The sequence below is a fragment of the Phalacrocorax carbo genome, chromosome 3 (assembly GCF_963921805.1).
Source record: "Phalacrocorax carbo chromosome 3, bPhaCar2.1, whole genome shotgun sequence".
NCBI lineage: Eukaryota > Metazoa > Chordata > Aves > Suliformes > Phalacrocoracidae > Phalacrocorax > Phalacrocorax carbo.
Window position 1 is genome coordinate 19,591,612 of NC_087515.1, and position 18,890 is coordinate 19,610,501.

The following is an 18,890-nucleotide window of genomic DNA, read 5'->3' on the forward strand; positions in this document are numbered from 1 at the left end:
CGCCTTTAACCACTTGCTCAGATCTTCCACTGACTTCAGGTTTAGCATCTGCTGAAAAAAGCGCTCTGTGTCTTTGCAGAACTGCAAGTTCATACTAAGTGGTGAGAGATTCATTTAAAAAGGAAATAAGATTATTTTTTTTTTAGAACTTGAAAAAAATAGCTGTGGGTTTGGTTTTGGGTTTCTTATTTTAAGGTCTGAGTTCTTATTTTAGTCAAATAACTCATGACTTCATTATAGACAGTTAACTTCAGATGTGCATAAACAAGACTCCTGGAGACATGCACAGTATTAAATTTGTGCAGATAGCTGAATGGAAAATTTCAGAGAAACTGGCACCTGTGGGATGCTTTGCCAATGTAAAGCAGTTTTGTGTGGCTCTTGGATTCACATATACATGTATGCCAGTGCATACACACGTGCAAAAATCATCACAGAAAAATTAGAGATTCCACTGAAGGCAATAGCAGAAGCCTTAGAGACTCCAGCAAAGCCATGGTTTCATCCACAACCTTTACACGCGTTGTCTGGGACTTGTCACCTCTAACCCCTGCAGTCTCATGGTCACTTGTCCCAGGCTATACCAGCCACATGTGTGTGTGACTGGGGGTGGCATCTAAAGGGGGACCCACCCCACCAGTCATGGTGGTGGTGGACTGTCTCTCTGGCAGTGCATGCCATAGCAAAGGGAACAAAACACCTTTTGATGTCCCCAGTCTGGTCTTGAATCCACAAGACACCCCTTCAGCCTCAGCAGGGACCTCTGGCACCTCCATCTCTCCACAGTTCACTGTCCCCCTCTGCAGCGGGGACCTCTAGGGTCCTACAGCCAGCCCTCCTTCCCACCCTCTACAGCCACCAGCTGAGGAAAGCCCAAAGGCAAGAAAGCACCAGCACCCCTGTTATGGCAGCTGACGGTCCACCTAGCTATGTATAGAGAGCCTGTCTCATCACATTTCATGAGCAATAGGTACAACTGTACATCTCACCAAAGAGCTGCCCCTCCAAAGGGCATGTGTTGAGAAATCACTTTCAGAAATCTGCAGAAAGATAACTCTGTATTGCTCATAAATCAGGCCACTCGATTTCACTGCCAACTTATTCAACAAATTTCTTTTTTGGGCTGCTCATTTTTCATTCCTTCAGGCTACATTTAACCAAGTAATCTTCCCATAAATCCCAGCTCCTGTTGCCATTCGCGATGCAGTGGGTCTTGTTTAGAAATTCTTAGAATCAGTGCATTCCTGCTGCATGACAACACTCCAACCTCTTCCCTTTTGAAAGGAGAAAAATGGAAATCCATCCTTCCCCAAGTTTATCAGAAGGGCAGCCAAACGCTGATGTTATACAGGAAGATCTTGAACTGGGAACTAGGCAGCTATTTTAATCAGTGGGCTTATTTCACGTCTGTCAAAGACAGTATATTTAGAACTGGACAAGCTGTTTCTTCACTGCACCCATGATCTAAAAAAAATGACCCAAGCACAGCATTTCTCAGATGGACTCTTATGCACTTTGGCAAATCCCCCTGAAAGAGAGTTTAGATAACATACCAGCTATCAACAGGGCCAGGATTTAAAAAATGCAAATAAGTGTCCGTGCAACGTAGAGCTAGAGTCATCATTGCTGTTTAATCAGTCATAGCTATTTAATCATGCCTTCTAGGCGCCATCAGATTATTTGAGTGAATCACTCAGGTCAAGGCACCAAAATAAAACAAGCTCTTTTATCACTGCTTATCCACCCAGAGTTAAGCATATGTGAGTGTGATGTAAGTGATGAGATCTGAGCAACTGACAGTAAACAGAGGAGGAAAGCTCTCCTGCACCGAGACAGACCGTAAGCCAGAAAGAAGGAAGAGATGCTTTAAGGTACCACTTCCCAGCCACACCATGATGCAGCAGTGCAGCAAGCTGTCAGTGTTTTCAGAAGAGTATAGCCCCCTCTTTGAGCATCAAAACAAGCAGAAGGATTTTGGAAAGAGCTTGACTCTAAACTAGCTGTCCTTACCACAATGCAAAGGTGAGAACAACTGGGTGGGGACCAGCCTCTGCTTAAAATAAGACTTTTGTTTAGTTTTTGAAATAGGAATGGAGCAGATGTGAAAACAGGATCCTTAGTGAGTGTTGGCAGTGTGAAGGGTCTGCAGAGATGACTGGGGTTTGTCCAGTTCTAGCTAGAACAGTAAGAAAAGTCATCCCATGCCTCGCTGCCTGGCTAGAAACACTGAAAAAGTGGATTTAGCCACCAGAAAAAAACTGCTGTTACAACACTTGATTGCAAGCAGTTTTCTTTCTTTTTAATCAGCCATTTGTATAACAAAGGGATTCAAAGATGAAGGCATTACTGTCCAGCATGTTCCAAACAGCTGAGTCAAAAGTCCCAGCAATATCACCCCATCAATCTCACCCAGTATGCCATATGCCTTGCATCATCAGTTGGATGCTGTGGGCTGCAGCAGGAAGAAGATGCCTGTGCTATGATCTCCAAAGATCCCTGCAGCTTCTGTGCTGCCTGCAGGGACTACAGCTTATCCACTGCAGCTCGGGTCACAGAGTTGGCTCCAAATGTCAAGGTAAAATGCAGGTATGCAGCACTACATTCTCTTCTTCATCCCCTCACTAGTAGCCAGGGACCTTGGATTTGGGACCTACTACAGTCAAAATGTAGAGTCTGAGACTTTCAGACTTGCATCCTGTTAGTAGTAAGGCAGTGAGAGGAAGGACCACCCTCTGCACTCATGTCAACGGATTCTTTGTCCCTTAGAGGACTTCTCAGCATGTCTTCACAAGTATATGAGTAGTCAGAAAACACTGAAGCACAATGAAATCTGGACCGGTCTCCACCAGACAGGAGTCTGCAAGGACTTCAGTATACTTCCTACTTCTCCACTCTTCTACTTTTTTAAGTGTTAAAGGGAGCAAAAAGACTAAGTTAGGAGTTTGGGTCTCAGATATGCCAGTGAATCAACTGCTTAGTAAGGCTGAAATGAAATTACCTGTTCATGTGGAAGAACCATCACAGGTAACCACCAGACAGAAAATGCAGGAGAATAAAAACCCAACCAAAAAAACCACCCCCAAAAGAAAACAAAACCTCAATCCCCCACCTCCTGTCCTTATCACAAGCCACCACACAGTCTTTAACAGCTCTTAACAAATCTCAGGGGAAAACACTCCAATGTTCCTTAGAAAGCAGTCTTCTTCCAGGGCGCTGAGAATAACAAAAATCCTGCCTGCCACCCTGAGGTGAGGAAGAAATCCCATCCTGATCCTTGATTTGGATGATTACCAATGTCACTGGGAGCACAACAATCTCACAGGCTGGCAAAATCTCTCCCCTGCCCTTCCCTGCATGGTCCCCAGCCTTCCCCTGGCTGGGAGGAGCAGCATTGCCCCTTGCCATCCCTTTGCCTCACCTGCTGCAGCACAAGTTTCAGCCTTGGACTGTCCCTGGAGAATGTTCAACAGTGCCTGGCACAGCAGGGCCCTGGCTCTTGCCTCTTGGATGGCTGCAATGCAAACCTGTACTATTTCTGGTTTAAAGTCCTTCCATTCCTCTGCTCCCTCTCCTTTTCCTGCACATCAGCTCCAATCCTCCCACCACAGGTTCCTCACTTTGCAGCTCGCTCTTTCTTTTTTCTCCCTTGCCATACCCCATCTTGCTTTTTGCCCTCTTTGCCTACACAGGTCATGATTCTGTAGTCACAGGAGTCACCCTTTGCTGCCGGATCCTCTCCACATGAAAGTGCAACATGGAGTGACACCTACATTTTAGTGACATCTTTTACTGCAGCTGCAAACTGCAGTTTCAGGATTACGAACTGGAGTCCTAACTGCTTCCTCCAACACCCGCCAAACCTGAAGTTATTTTCGAAATAGTATTTCACTGGGAAGAGGTATAATGCAAGCTAGCAAAATACCATTTCCTCCATTAATGCCTATAGAGTTATAAGATTCTTGCCTGCAGATGTACCATAGGTATTGAGAAAGAGCTCAGAGACTCAAAAGCATCAGGAAATGACCACTTTCTGGGGTACAGAGTCAGCTTGTTTTGTACAAACCGTCTGGCTTACTAAGACAGACTTGTCTTAGACTTGCCAGCCTAGCGATATGAGCTACTGATGTACGTCTGGAAAATATTTATGATAAAAATTATGGTTGCAAAAAGAATAGCAAGTAAGTAGCTGATCCAGCTGGCATGCAAATTGGGCGCAATGTTTATCAGCACAAATACGTTCATCAGCACTACCACCTAGTCCTTCTGCAGAGCAGTAGGTACTCAGGGCTCTTCACAGCCATTAGGCGGTTGAGTTTCCTGCAGCCCCAATAACAAAATATTATTCCTGACTTACAGAAAACAGGAGATGATGTTTAACCATCTATAATGCTGCCAGACACAGCAACATCAGGGCTTTTGCCCTGACACACTCTGAGATGGGAAGTGAAGCCTTTGACTTCATCTGGTATTTCACCAGTGCAACACCTTGGGACATCTTGGGTAGAAGAAAGTGCAGCAAAATCAACATTATTGGAAAACAGAGCAACTGGGCATCATTATAAAGGCATGGTACGAGCTCTCTGACATCCCTCCTCTGACTCATCAGGCTCTGCAGGTTAGTGGAGACACGCTGCAGCAGCAAGTTGCATTGCAAAAGGGACCTCCCCAGACCAGTATATGCATGGCAATGCCCATCTGTGCTGAGTGGGCACTACACACATGCAAAAGGCCGGAGGGAATCAGAAGGGATAGAAAGGCCCTGGGACAGGGAGGTTTCACATGGGACAGGGAAGTTTCACATGGACATGGTAGCCTAAGTGCCCTACTGAAACTGCTCTTCTGTGCATGGGGGGAAGAGGAGGGAGGTCTACCTCAGAGGAGTTTGGAGGATAATGCTGGGTTAAAAAGCTGCGGGCTCCGCATGTCCTGTGGCTCCACCTGTGTCACTGGGCCTCCCTGGCACTTCATGGGGCTCTGTGCAGAGCCCCCTTTCTGGGGTGAGTCCTTTGCTGCCCACAAATGCTGCGGAGCTCATGCTGCTCCTGGACCTCTCCCCTTTACACAGCCACCTGTTTTCACAAAAATCAAGGAATTGAATATTTTCATCATTTTAAGTGTGGTCAAAAACCAGCATGACACAGCATAATCAGATAAACTTTTGTTTCCTTTGGAAACCAGGCTAGTAACAGCCTGGTAAGGACCATAGTCTTCCCTGGCTATTGAATAAAATAATTAATCTAGGAATTGCTATATTATAGCACACCTTAATGTTGCTGAAGGAGGAGAAACAAACTCACACCATCTTCCACATTACCTTGGAAAGATTGAAGGCAACATCTGATGAGATCTAAAACAATCAGGATCTGCTTCAGCATCTGCCCTTTCCAGAATTATCCTGAGACCCACTCTGCCAGCAAAGCCCAGCAGAGCATCCATGCTCCCTCACTAGCCCAGTAGACCCCAGTCACACCAGATTTTCACTTTAGGTTTTCTAGCCCTGCAACTATCCTACATTAGACTGTTTTAAAATGCCTAGTTATCTGGCCATCGTATTGCCAAAAAGCACAATTTGGCTCTAAATCCATAAATATTGTGTTCAGTTCCTTGATGGGCAAGGTCTGTTAGTGTGACCCAGTTCCTTGTACTCCCCGCTATTCCCATAATATAACAGAAAGAAAACCTCCCCGGCCATCTGATTTCATACAAACGTTACTTCTTTTTCCCAGTGCAGCTTGGCCAGCTTTGGGATCCAAGACCAGCTTTGTACGCACCCTGCTCAGGCTTTCTAGAAATGACTTTGTTCCAGTGTGGGTCACTCAGACTGTGGGATAACTGGAAACTTCAGTGTTTATTGGTTTTCATTTTCAGTGCTGAGTGCATTTTCAATGTTGACTTACAGAGTGATTTTTAAAGGAATAATTGCTTCCAGATGTCATGCATATTTTGCTCTGAAGGAATACTGCAATCTTTGTTAAGGTTATAGAGCTAGAAAGACTGTTTTGCCCTGTCTGAGTGGCTATCTTGAAAGGGTTTGGGAACCCTACCTGTCCCTTGTGGATCCTACAAATGCAGGTAAGAGTTACATCCAAGGTCTCTGAAAAATACGCTTGGTTGGTATGACACACTTCGTAAAGCTGAAATGAGCGTGCATCCATGATAAAATTTTTGGTTTGCTGTGTAGTAAGAGCATCGTGTTGGGGTGTTGCAGTAAAGCCCAGTCAAAACCAGACATTCCTAGAAGACCTAGATCTCCAGTTTTACAGGAACATCCTCAGACTAGATGCAAACAGACTTCCAAAGATGCCAAGTCCTCTTTGACTTCAGTGTGCAAAGGCTGGAAAAGATAGATGTTCTTGAAAAAGAGGCATGGGAAAAAAACCCAAATCTGGCACTAGGACATGCTCAGTCTTGACTGGTTTTAACTGTACTTCTTTAGTCAGCTAATTTTTGGGTTTTTTCTCTCTCTCTCTCTCTGTGAAAAAAATATGCGCACACATATCAGGGTAAAGAATTTATATAAAAGTGGTTGAAATATAAGATCAGAGCTGAGAAGAAACACAATTTTATCCCTTCTGGGAATCAGTAGTTATATTATCCAAACTCAGAGAGCATGGTCTATTCCTAAATTATTCCTGAGCAGTTTCAAAGTTGCATCTGTTTGGGTGCTGCACTTACAAGAGCTGTGCTCTGTTGTGCTATGTATTACCTAGTGAAGGCTCCTGAATCTGTTATCCTAATTTTCCAGTTCCAGAAGTCATTATTTCCATAAACATAACTGCTTGTTGAAAGGCAGATGTGACCTACACACCTGGCACAACATAAGCATGAGCAAGATTTCATGCGAAGCCTGTTAAAGGCTAGCAAGAGATCACCTGCTCCAGGACACACTGAGAAAGCATGTTCTGGACACAGACAGATCAGCTAAAACACTCCTACCAAGACAAAAATGACTGACGAAGATAGAATAGTTGTAGTTTGTTTGTGAAGTCCTGCAGGTTTGCGTCTTTGCAAGGAAACTTTGTATGTCACCCGACTAGGGTTGTTGCAAGTTGCTGGAAAATGCTGAGCTGCTGAAAGTGAAATGTGGCAGCTTTGGGATAAAAATCAGTGCATTTAAACCTTACTAAAGCTCTCTGTTAGCAATTTATAAACTATTTCAGCCTTTCTGCAATGGAATGATCTATTTCCTATTTTGAAAACTTTTTTTAATTCTATGAAATACAGTAAAATCCATTATGCATCGTGTGATTAGCAAGATAGATGAAGTTTTCTGTGGTTTTTTCCATCCTGTATCAAGAAAAAGATTCAAAATTGCAAACCTCCCATAAAACGAAAAATTTCATTTTCTCATTGCTTTACAACTAAGAGTGGGCGGTGTTGAAAACTACTGTCCTAATAACACAGGACAAGACTGACAGCACTAAAAAAAGGACTAGAAAAAATAACAGCTAGAAATAAACTGTCCTCTGCATCAGAGCACTCCATAATAGGTAGGAAAATATGTTCCTTTTCCTACAGAAATAGATTATACAGAACACCATCATTTTGTGTACAACACCTACTCTAAAATGGCCCAAGAAGCTGTAACACCTAAAATAAGAAAACAACCAAACTTGTGTCCAAAACTCTGAATTTCATTCGAACACTATAGCATGGGAACAGTTACTAAGTACATGCTAAAATATATTGAAGAATGCAAGAAAACACAGGTTTAACTTAAAGGCTTAACTGGGTAAGTCCCAAAGACATCCAGGAGAGTTTAAGTCTGTGTTTAAGAGATTTGTTGAATAGGGCCAATTAATTTTAGTCAAAGGCTTGCAAAGCTGAAGCTCTGCAAAACTTACAATACTGATGGGAGCAGGCTGTAGCCACCAGATCTGCACCTGTAAATGCACTTCGTATTTGGCCCTCTGATCACTAAACAACTAAAATATTAATAGAGTTTGAGAGATGGTATTCTAAGTGTTCAACCTGTTTATAGTATTAAAGAATTATTACAGATGGTGGTAGGGCCACCTGTTATCAAAAGCTGCCTGGTATGTCCCATCATATTCTTCTATTTTCAGTTGTTTTTAACTTTGTCAAGATATAGCCAAATTTTTTTATACCATGTTTGATGCAATTAGATATTTCTTTGCAATCAATGAAGACCTCTCAGCTGCCACCAAGACGAGATTCTGAAATGTACTGTTCTGCCCAGGTTGAAGTTGTCCAGAATTTTTGTTGAAAAGTCCTATTGCTTCCAAAATATTGAAGCCTGGGACTGGGATTTGGCACAGGCTACCATAGTGAGGAATGCCCTTTATGGCATCCCCACAAACACTATCCCAAACCTGATCAGGCCATGAGCCTGGCAAAAAGCAATCACAATTCACACACATCCAGGAGGACCTTGTCTCAAGGTGTGGGGCTAAATCTTCTGACATCCAGCCACACTGGCACATCGCACAGCTCTCCTCTGCATACAGCATAGCCACAGGCTTTGTTGTAGTACACAATACGTGGGATTGAGTTTACACAGGTCATAATTTAGTTTGATTCTTTTTGTTCTCCTAGTGCTTCTCATATCCTAGTGCTTGAATGCTTAACTTCATTATCCTCAAGTTCTTTAAATTACTTTAGGACATGGTATGAAAGACATCAAGCCACCCACAAAGCTTTCACACAGATGTATTTTTTTAAAAAAATTGTAATGCCACCAAAAATGTGAATATTTAGAGAAGCATTTAACTAAAAGCAGTATAAAATATGTGTAAGAAATAGTCCACAAAGAGAAAAATGAGTTTCCTTTTCCTCAACAGCCATAGGAGCTACATGTCAGGACAGCCCATATTCACCACAGCTCACGCTTGCATGACAGGCACTTGCTCCACATTAGAGATGGTTCTACAGGTCCCATAAGCACAAGCAGTGTCTGGAGATACTGTGCTGTGGCTCAGTACTGGAGATATACATTGCTTTTGCACATTTTAAATAATAGTAGTCTTTATTTATAGCTGCACTAACAGGCATTATTGCAGCAGCTGGAAGAGGTACTATGTAAAGATCCAATTCAAATTAGCAGTTAGGCTCATTTTAGAAGCAAGTCTTCACTTTAAAACAGGACTAAGTCTTGACAGTGCCTAAATGTTGCAACATGACTAATTTCAAGCAGCAGAAATCCTATGAGATCTGATATTTTGCAAGGTTTCTGATCTGCATACCTTCCAGCTTGAGAAGCAATTGAGAACCATAGCTACGGGCATGCATCCAGCTTCAAAGATACAACGTGGACTAATGTCTATTTTAATCCCCTCTTCTCTTATGCTGGGTATTACAAAATACAAGGTTTTGGCTTTGAAGCTTCTGACTTTATCATGCTAAGTCTGGCACTGATACCTCTTGGTTGATGAAACAATTAATGACCTTACCTGACGATAAGGTTTCCCTGCTCTTCTGACTTGTATGAAGAACAAGCTATTGCCCGGCCCAGTCCATGCGGATCAGCAGTGCTGGCAGCTGGTGGAGAGCAGAGATCGCTGTCCCTCAAGGGTGACATCCCTCTGGGATTTCCTTCTCTCCAGCTGCAATCTCCTCTTCTTTTCACTGCACCAGAATATCTCAGAAATGCTCTAAAATTGCATTTATGAAGGTGGAAGCAGTGGTTTGAGCACTGCAAGACTGCCAGGTTGAACCATTGGCACCATCAACATTCAGACACCTGTTAAAATGAACAATACTGAGTTCAGTATGCTGGCACTCCATATTCCAGCTCAAGATGGAAGTACATCTTAAAGTATCCTTTCATACAATATAATAGCAGTTTGTTTAGACTGAGTTAGTTTGAGGTGCGGATTACATCTTTTTTTATACAATGCAGGACACAACAGGACTTCCAAAATATGCTGAAGCCTCTAAGCTTTTCTGCAACACAGTAGATTAAGCTGTGGAGGAGCATAACAGTCCCAAGGACATGTCAGTGATTCAGTGCACCATGGTCTGAGCAAACGTGCCCTGGGGATGATGCATATCAGTGGTCTGACAACACCCCACCCATGCAGCACATTTCCACAAGGCTCATTTTTCTGAAGATGTGGCAAATGACATTTCCTGCAAGTGTCTTCAGAGTTCCCTCGGGGCAGGGACCACTTCTTCTAGCAGGTCTCAAACAAGAGATTTGTGAGCCCAAGAAGGAGCCCTGGTTTGGCTTCCCTGACTTATTTGGTAGCCCCCTGGAAACCTGTGGCAGGGCGAGAAGCCTACTTTTCCTGATACCATCCAGCTGCCAAAACCAGTATCCCCTCGCAGTGCTCCTGCAGCCCTGCCTGGCCCTGAGGCCATCTGGCAGGGACCCCACGGGCAGCAGCCTGCCTCTGAGTCATTCCCTAAGCAACACCCATTGCGGCAAAAGGTGGTGGGAGCAACCAGAGCAGGGGTGGGAAGCAAATCTGCAACTCTAGGAAAAGACTGTGCCATCAGGGATAGGATAGGATATTTCAGTGGGAAGGGGCCTACAATGATCATCTAGTCCAACTGCTAAACTACCTGACATACAAAATATTACTATTAATTAATAATTAAAATATTAAGCAGCAGCCTTATTTCTGATATTTCCTCACATTTAAGTCATGGAACTTGCAACTGAACCTACTCAAAGAACAAATTTGCATGCATAATTTATTATTAGCAGTCCTTTTTGCTGCTGGAGGGTGAACATGATGTCCTTATACCCTGACATTTATAAACAATTAAGGACACAGGAGAACTCTTCACCAACTACAGCAGCCTTTTCCAGAATTGATTTCTAAGCCTTTCCAGCACACCTGGAAAAGTTAATACAGGAAAAAAAAAATATGCTGATCCATATCTTGTAACTTGCCAGCTGCCTGCCAGGGTGGCAGCATGCATGGCCCTCACAGGGAGGGCAGAGCCTCTGCGTCAGCCTGCCCGGATGACCGAGGTCTGCTCAGTGCCAGTGCCTGCAGCAGTGGCTCGGGAAGGACCATTTTCCAGCTCAGCCAAAAGTCTGCAGGGATTCACGGGTCTGGCCACTGGGAGGAGGCAGGTGGTGGAACAGGGAGGTTCTGGCACCCCAAGTTTAAAGTGGGTGAGGAACGCACATCATGCATGAACTGGAGGTGCTGATCACCTCCACGCCTCTCATTAGTTAGGGCTCTGCACCTTCCCCTCCCCTGTAGGTGATAGCAAGAGGTAACAATGGCCACCCAAGAGAAACAGCTGGTCATGCTCAAAGGAACAAGCTGGTGGGCTGCAGTTTCAATAAGCGGACTTACCAAAAAAAAAAAAACCAAACCAGAAAGGCCCTGTAGTGAGACCCCAGGGTCAAAAACTCCAGCTCCCCCTCTAACGTTGCAGCCACTCACACACTTTTTCTCTTCTTGCTTTTTCATTTGTCCTGTAGATCAATCTGTTACCTCCCATCTGCTTCAAACCAAACAGTGCCAAGTAAATATGAAGATTAGAAGACAATCCCCACTGTCCCCCCAAGCAAATCAGACAGCTGGAGGTTACATGTCTTTTGAACATTGACAAGCCATTATGAGGCATAATGTAAAGCAGTTGGCTGTACACACAGCCATGCAACGTTTTGCTGAGCTGATACAAGAAAATCAAGGAACTTGTGCTTTGCACCTAGCTGCAAATGCTGGAGAGGCTCCTGAATGCCACCTTTATGGCAACTGTCATGCCAGAAAAGCTGATCCTTCCACACAGTGGAAGTGCACAATAGGTCACATTAAACATTGAGAAAATACTACAGCGGTTCCTAAAAGTGACTGTCACTAGAAAACAGTACATAGTACAGTACATAGTTGGCAAAAGCCATCCCAGCATCAGTGCATGTAGTTTTTGGGTGAAGTCCACGTGTGCAGAAGTGTCAACAATCAATCACCCAAGCAGAGGGAGTCATAACATTTTCCCACAAGGTGGTGAAGCACAGCAGCCAAGTACCATGCACAGGTGGGTTTTCCCCACCCGGGAAGTTGCTGCTACCTCTGCGTTCGCAGAAGTGGAGTGGCTGGGTCCCCTACTCTTTCACTGCTCATTTTGGTGCATCCCCCAGGTCCTTCAGGAGGGTTTCCTTTGGAGTCAGAATAGACAAGCTGAAGCAACAATGCTCACGGCTGAGGCTTCAGACTTGGGTAGGGGGTTTTCTGTATACAGCAGCAAGCATAGTGACTGGACATCCTAATCCTACCACAGTAGAAAAAGCATTTGCAACGTCTTTATTGTTGCACACCCACACTACAAAGCCTGTCATTGGCCAGAGGTGGAATACAGAGAAAAGCACAGCACACTGCTCACAGAAAGCTTTTTGCATCCTGTCAGCATCACCTAATTACCCTCAGCTGATTTCAGTCTTGCAAGTCTGCAATGAAAGATAGTAATTTCAGCTATCAGCTCTGTCACAGGTAACAGACACTGTTGCACGACATTTGGTGCTCGTCACAAAGTAATTGCGCTGAAAGAATTCTATGCCATTGCCACACCAGTGGTAATTATTTAAAACATTAATAAAAGGGCTCTGTGCAGGACCTCAAAAAGAGGGCAACACTCTATGGGAAGAGAACACACCCAAATCTGCAAACTTCAATGCTGCGGAAAGTGTTGGTCTCTGTATTTTACTCCCATGTATCTTGAAGTTACTTGTGGAGTCTGTTGATTACAAAAACATGTTTAATTTTGTCTGTGATCAAACACATGCCCGCGATGCAGCAGCAAGCAGCACACCTCAGGGAAATGTCACACAGTGATCGGGATGGTGAGTGGGCAGCACAGCTCTCTCAGCACATGAACTAACACGACAATTCATTAAAAGTTTCCATTTTTCCACCATGCTTTTTTAGTAGAAATGTGAGCTCACACAATCAGCATTCCTGTTGCAACCTCTCTTCTGTGAGCATCCCCACAGAGCATCCCTATGGTTCACTCCTAAACGTTAAGAGCAGAACTGTTCTTAGGTCAGCAGCTGAAAAGTGCCCTTTAGACCAGGCCAAAAGCCGCATCTCGTCCCAAAAGCAGCCACCAGAAAGCTGCAGCCAGAGGTGCATGCAGGAAGCACTGTCCTGAGGTTTTGCTGCTGCTGCGGTACCCGTGACTTGGGTCTGAAAGCAAAGCCATGCACCAGCACGCACTAGGAAGCAAGATGACTGCTTACAGGAAACAACCAACCTCTGAAATATTTTGAACTGGGAAACTTAATTTAGGCTCCAGCCCAGAGCAAACTATAGTCGGCCAAGTTACAACACCCTCATCAATCGGATTTGATATGGTCTGTCGTGGCACAAGACCACGGCGCTGTGTTTAATCTTCAAGGAGGGTGCGGGTAGATTAACTTCCGCCATAACCTTCCTACTGCCCTCCTGCAACGGCACTGTCATGCAAAGCCACGTCGCTGGCAATAGTGGGGCATCCCCGAGCAGGGAGAGCACCCAGCAGGGAGCCGGGAGAGCACCCAGCAGGGAGCCGGGAGAGCACCTTCCCTCGCCGGGGCCGCGCCGCCGCTCGCAGAGCTGTGTAAGCTCCCTCTCGCGGCTGTTTTTGCATTTTGCTGGAAAGATGCAGAGGACCCTCAGGACCGGCATCTGTACCCTCAAAACCTGGCAAAACCAAGGTGCCTGGCCCTGGGGCCCCCCCTCGCAGGGCAGTGGGGCAGCCCGGGGTGCAGCATCGCCGCTGCGGGAGCACCCGCGGCTGGTTTTGCCTCCTGCGGCAGCAGCCACGCTCTCGTCCATCCCCCTGCCCCCAGCTACAAATTAAGTGATAACTGATGGCTGCTCTTTGACATGTTCAGTGAGGCGAGCATGCTGGAAAAAGAAAATAAAACAGAAAACTCTCCCCCACCTTGTAGGCTGATCTACTGAGAGAAAGCCCTTATGAAAACCCACCTTTCAGAAAATAACTTGGAGCAATTCAAAAGGCTGATCCTAACCTGGGGGGAACTTGGGACAGAGGACCCTGAATATCTGATACCTACCAAAAGCAGACAAAAAGCAGGTTAAGTGTTAAATTCACTTCTCTTTAGTGTAACTTGTTCCTTTCTAACTCACCATGCTGTCTTCACAGCCTCAGCCTGCTCTGGAGTTTGTGCAGTAATTTGTGTGTCCTGTGTTTCTGATCAGATCTCATCTGCCACAAGCGCTGTTATATGTTAGCATAACACAGCAAGTTAAGCCTGGAATGCCTCCAGCCCACAGCCACCCAAGAAAATCTAAGATTTCTTTGCTGTTTGTGCAGTTTTCTCAGACTGTTTGACAAAAGGTATTGGTGGCTGTTTTTTAAGTGAAAGGAGTAGTGAGAAAATAACTTTGTGGCATATTGGGCTAGCAGATTGTTCAGACATTGTACAGTGACAATAAATCCTTTAGGATCCTTTGACTGACGTACATCATGAATGTAGCTGTCAAAGTTTTGTGCAGTGATTTTATTTTGCATTGACAAGCTATTTCACTGGCCAAGGTTTTGCATAAAAGGAATAATTCACATTGTTGTGGTGCTGCTATTTACAGAGCCCGGAGGATGGTGGCATCACTACAATATAAATATTAATCCTCAAATTTCTTTTGAAATACATAATTCTGTATGCAACATATACGACGTGTGCATCCTGATAGAGGGAAAGAGGCATTGTTCTGCAGAGAGAAGGGGGACTGAAGCTGCTGGGGGTTGTTGTTCATTCACTGATTCATTGTGTGGCCTTTGAAAAGGCACTTAGTCATTCTGCAGTTTAATGTTTCTCTCTGTAGAGTGGAGAACAAAGCCCCAACACAAACTGCACTCGCTGTTATCAGTCAGAGTGGCAGAGGTCGCAGAGACGGTACAGGGTCAAGGGACTCCTCTGAGCAGCCCTTGTGTGTGTGTAGCCCAGGGGCACGCTCAGGACGGCTGTGCTCTTCTGAAACAGCTTCTTTCTCCCACCAAAGCAGTGGCAGGGTCAGTTTGGGCTACCTAGCACAGCAACTATCTTACTTCAGTTACGAGCAACAACTTGCCATGGATAGACAGACTGTTACACTGAAATCGCTAGCCTTGGAGAAAACAGGCGAAAAGTGACCCAGCAGGCAAAGCAGAACATAAAGGAAGAAAAAAGGAATATAAACAAGGATGACTCTGACACTGCATTCGCTATGCAGTAAAGCCCACAAACAGTTGTGCATCTAAAGGTAGGAAATCAAAGACGTGCCGTTCCCTGGGGAAAGGTAAGCAACTTCTGGAATTGTCTTTAGAGTCTTTTATTAGCCCTGCACTAACACTGAAATGTGTTAGTAACCTAAGGTTAGTAACCTGTGCCCAAAGCCACAGTGTGCGAACACCGTATACATAAAAAGAGATATTCACAGCTCTGCAGTTAATAAAATTGCTGGGCCCATGCTTTGGTACCAGTGTGGTTTGAGAAAGCTGCTGAGTAGCAAAAGAAGATATGGAAAGGACTTACACAGCACAAGCTTGGAAAGGGCGCGATAATCCAGCTTGTCGTGCTGAGGTCAGTAGGCACATTTTTTTTTTAAGAGTGTAACCGGTTTTGTTTGTCCAGTCATTTATTAATTTTCATTTTCAAAATGAAATACCAAGAAATTTTAGAATTTAATATGAAATATCAAGAAATCTCTAGATTCTGCGACAAAGGCAATTTGGTAAAGGGTGACAGAGCATTTCACAATCCATTATGTACCAAACTGTTATATACACCCAGGAAGGAGATCGGGAGCTGTATGTCACAGGGTCTTGGGCCCTAAAAACAGAGGGAGAAGCCAGGGCACAGAGGAGAGAAGAGGGAAGGAGCCTTGTCCTCATTCACATCACAGCCCTGTAAAGGCTTTAACCAAAAGATACAACTATGTGGTAAAACACCTATGGGCGACATTCTTGTTTGGCATGGAGGGGTTCTGCAGATGTACTTCCCAGGTAGGAAATGAGCGCTGAGGTGGCAATACAGATGACTTCGGGTCAAACTCCAATACCCACCTATAGATTCTACATACAGATCCAGCTTTAAGCCTAGGAGTGACAAAGGAGGAGAGAAGGAGCCAGGATGGTTTAAAGGGCAGATTTAAGCAAATCAAGGTAGCTGGAAGCAGCACGGATGCCTGTGGGTTGCCATGTTCACTATTCAAGGAGAAGGTAACAGCCTCACAGTGCATTGGCGCACAAGCACAGGGATGTTCCTCTCTGGCTTCAGGCTGACAGTTTCTTAAAAGCAACACCTGTTGCTTGGAGTTTATTTTCCAACAGGCAGTGCCACTTCCTCTTCCTCCTTCCCCAGTGCCAACAATGACTTTGCCAAATTTTAGCTCTGAGAATTTGATTCCAAGCAGTTCGGCATCTGCTTTAGCCAAAACAGGTCAGCCATTTCCAGGAATATTAAGGGAAAAAGATATTGCTTGTGTCACATTAAATAAATCCAGACAACCTTTTGTCTGAGGATCTCTAGCTTCCGAAGGTGAATTTTGAAATTTGGCAGAGAGGCAGCCTTTGTGGTAGAAATGTGTGTCTATCCCTATTAAGATCTACCCAAGTTTGGCCAGATTACAGAACAAGGTAAAAAACTGCAGTTGAGGGCTCAGTAAAGGCTTTTCAGACTAGCAGTGCTATTTCTGCTGTGGGCAAGAAGTCCCTTATCTCTTGCAGAGCTGCAGCAACATGGCTCACTTTAAGCTGTGAAGGAGGAGTTCAGACACAGGCCTATTGCAGCAAGAGGTGCAACAGAAAACCAAGGAGCTTGGAGGCAAGGAAGAGACAGGGTCTGGAGCCCTGGCAAGGGGAAGGACTGGCAGAGACCAAAAGAGAGATTTGTTTTAAGATGGACCCGCCTTCGGGAGCTAGCAGGGGCAGATGAAGGGGGAGGGAAGATGGAAAGGGATGGGGAATAGGACTGGTGAGAGATGGAGACCTGGACTTGCAGACGTGTAAGAGGAGGTGAGGCAGGTGCGAAAGGGGTTTGCTTTCTGCCAGCCAGCAGCAGCTTGTGCTCACCCATAACTGGGTTGGTTATGCCTGCACAGCCCCTCCAAGAATAGATAATGAAGGTATGGAACCAAGGGTGGGCTGGAGAGACCAGCATTTCCATCTGATGTCTCCATATTTTTCCAAATTTGATTGAATTTCAATGTGGAACAAGCCCAGACTTCTGAGACAATTTTTTAGCTGATGTGTTGAAGAAACATTGACTCTTGCTCCTCATGAAATGATGGTGTTCACCCACCCCCAGAGAGCCAACAAGAACAGCAGTTTTCACTGGTGGCTGGAGGACACCCAGCACCTCTGCCCCACCGGCCAGGCACTGCTGCTCCTTGACCAGCGGGTCCCCGTGACAGCCCAAGCATGGGTCTGATACACCACAGCCCCATCTGCCACACAGCCCCAGTTCAACCTCAATGCCACAGGCACTGAGCAGGCAAGGGACGCTGCAGAAAACGAACTGCAACCAAATAAAACAGGGCAATTATAACAGGCAGAGGCACAGCTGGAAGAATTCATGTGAAACAGAATCTCACTGCTGACATCTCCTAATAATGAAGGCTGGAATGTGCCGTCTCAGTAAAACTCTCTAAACTGAGTTTGTGTGCAGTATTGTGAGACTTTCTAGGAGAAATATAAATATAGGAGCTCATTCTACAAACAGTTTCACACCCCCAGACCCTTGCATTCAGATGGCATCTCACTGACTTTGCTGCAAAATCAAGGCCACTTGCTTTAAAAGCACAGACAAGAACTGTTCAGACTGATTCAGTGGTAACTAATTATCCAGACAACTCTTCTTATATAATGGAAATACAGTTTGAGGACTGGCAGATAAATACTCTTGCATTCAAAATGGAAAAATCAGTATTTGCATTGTATCTGTGGCATGATTGGAACTGATGGTCTAGGAAAGGTGGACTTGCAGGGCTTCTATTCATCTCTTACAAATAGGGGTTAAGAGGATTTACAAATTTACAATGAAAGCGCCTACCCACTTGATAACGTGGCAGCATTTCAGTAATTCTTCAGTCTTCAATCATGGATAAAGGACAAAGCCAATCAGCCTCCATCTGAATAAGCATGTTAGGTAAAGTTTATCTAGACCATGTTGTTCTTCCATCACTGCCCCCAGGGATTTGCCCAGCACACCAAGGCAATGGCTTCAAGGCGAGCAGAAAGATCTGTGGAGGAAACACACAAGAGAAGCAGCCATTGGACAAAACCACCCCACCTTTCACAGAAGGGTATCTTGTCTGTGATCTTCAGCAGACTATGCAGTCCTTTCCTGTAGGACCTCAGAAGTCATCTTCCATGTACAGAGAGCTGGCATGTCAACATCACCCTAGGGAACAGTTTCAGTTCATTAACTGCTGCTAGGAAAAGAAATATTGTTCCTTTTAACAAAGACTATGAAGGACAAATCAAAGAAGTTAACATACCTCAACTCCTTTCCACAGGACACGCCCACCTTTTCCACACATATACTTCAGTATATAAATGTACTGGAAGTGCAAGGTCTGTTTTAAAGCATGCTGGTGAGCAGAGGGACTCGGCAGTGCTTTTGTCCCCATGGGAGAGGGGAGCCATTCTTCCTGCAGAAGGCCAAAGCTCCATGCAGTCTGCAAAAGGCACTCGACAAACATTTTTGCTTTGCCAGACTCAAGTGCTTGGTTAATGATTCGCCCTAAACAACCAGGCAGGGAATTAAGGCAAGGAATAAGAGAGCTTGTTCTCCCTTCCATGTATTGGCTGCATAAAGGGGAAAGAGCTTGATGTGGAGCCAGTGCAAGAGAAAAACTTTAGGGTGTGAAGTGCTGCAGTGAACTCTTCCCAGGAGCATAAACCAGGTTTACGTATAGAACAGTAGGTATGGCCAGACCTAAGGAGGCAACCCAGCAACATGTGGACCTCATGTTATATTTTTCATTAGC

The 18,890-nt window shown here is 44.9% G+C and overlaps 2 long non-coding RNA genes across 2 annotated transcripts in view; both read right to left on the reverse strand.

Annotated features, from left to right (window-relative positions):
- The window catches only part of LOC135312817 (uncharacterized), a 36,165-nt gene extending 26,529 nt beyond the window's left edge, over positions 1-9,636 (reverse strand). Inside the window, exon 1 of the long non-coding RNA XR_010372435.1 lies at positions 9,411-9,636. This is a non-coding gene — a long non-coding RNA (uncharacterized LOC135312817). The remainder of the gene's footprint in view (positions 1-9,410) is intronic.
- A 39-nt stretch (positions 9,637-9,675) lies between these two features.
- On the reverse strand, positions 9,676-18,568 carry LOC135312818 (uncharacterized). Its single transcript, XR_010372436.1, has 3 exons — positions 18,399-18,568; positions 18,191-18,301; positions 9,676-9,700 (listed from the first exon to the last, which is right to left on the reverse strand). It is a non-coding gene; the product is annotated as an uncharacterized LOC135312818 (long non-coding RNA).
- Between the last annotated feature and the right edge of the window lie 322 nt (positions 18,569-18,890).